The sequence below is a fragment of the Etheostoma spectabile genome, chromosome 2 (genome assembly GCF_008692095.1).
Source record: "Etheostoma spectabile isolate EspeVRDwgs_2016 chromosome 2, UIUC_Espe_1.0, whole genome shotgun sequence".
In the NCBI taxonomy this organism is placed as follows: domain Eukaryota; kingdom Metazoa; phylum Chordata; class Actinopteri; order Perciformes; family Percidae; genus Etheostoma; species Etheostoma spectabile.
In genome coordinates this window covers 19,341,393-19,342,389 of record NC_045734.1, presented here as the reverse complement: position 1 = coordinate 19,342,389, position 997 = coordinate 19,341,393, and the positions used below count along the sequence as shown (strand labels likewise).

Sequence of the window (997 nt, the reverse complement as noted above, 5' to 3'; positions counted from 1 at the left end):
ATATATATATATATAAATTACAGGTAGGGATCTAACGGTATGAAAATTTAACCTTACGGTTATTGTGACCAAAATTATCATGTTTTTGGGTATTATTTCGGGATTTTTAAATTTTACTTACAACTCCAACATCAAGTTGTATTTGACGTTGCATGTGATGTTGGATGTACTTCTGAAATAAAAGAAAGTAATAATTGGACTTACTATGAACCTTATTTACCAAACTAAATGTTATGGCCACCAACATCAAGAAACAATACTAAGAATTACCTTAATTTATCTGTAATAAGTAACAAATGTAATAAATTGCTCAGTAACACAAACTGAGAATAAGCCATATCTATTACAGCACACATACCCATAATGGAGCAAACAGTGTAATACACCTTTTAATAGCTAAGCATGTGGCTCCGCAGGCTAGTCTGTTTACTGGTGATTGCACCTCGCTAGCGCGAACAACCTGAATATCAACACGTAGCGGCACAAGTAATATTAAACAATCTGCACATCTATCAGCTATTTAATAAGAAACACAGCAACAGCAATATAATCAAGGCGATTAAATAAATGTCACGTGATAACACAGGCTAAACTTCCACATAGTAGCAGAACACTTATTGAAGATAATGAGGCAGTCTGTGGCAAGCTACAGAGTAGTTAAAACTTACGTTCTGGGCCCACTTCAACAAAACGGGGGAAAAAGAGAAAAAAGTCGTCTGCTAGATTCTGTCCCCTTCTCCCGTCTGAGCGCTGCAACTTCAGAAGCCTCCAATGAAGCTGGGAAGGATTAAACAAAGAGGTTTCACACCATGGCAATCTGGATATTTTAAATGAAAAGGATAATTGTTATAACATTTCTGCCGTGGTTTACAGTCACACTGGTAATCGCTGCAACCCAAATTCAAAATTGACAGGTGTCTTGCCACGGGCACGAGTAAGTGCGGTGCTAAGTTTGACGTTGTTTGAATTAGAAATGCAAAAGATATCTTTAAATATA

At 36.5% G+C, this 997-nt stretch overlaps 1 protein-coding gene across 1 annotated transcript in view; it reads left to right on the top strand.

Annotated features, from left to right (window-relative positions):
* helz (helicase with zinc finger) overlaps window positions 1-997 on the top strand; it is a 66,066-nt gene that overhangs the window by 26,299 nt on the left and 38,770 nt on the right. The window lies entirely within an intron of this gene.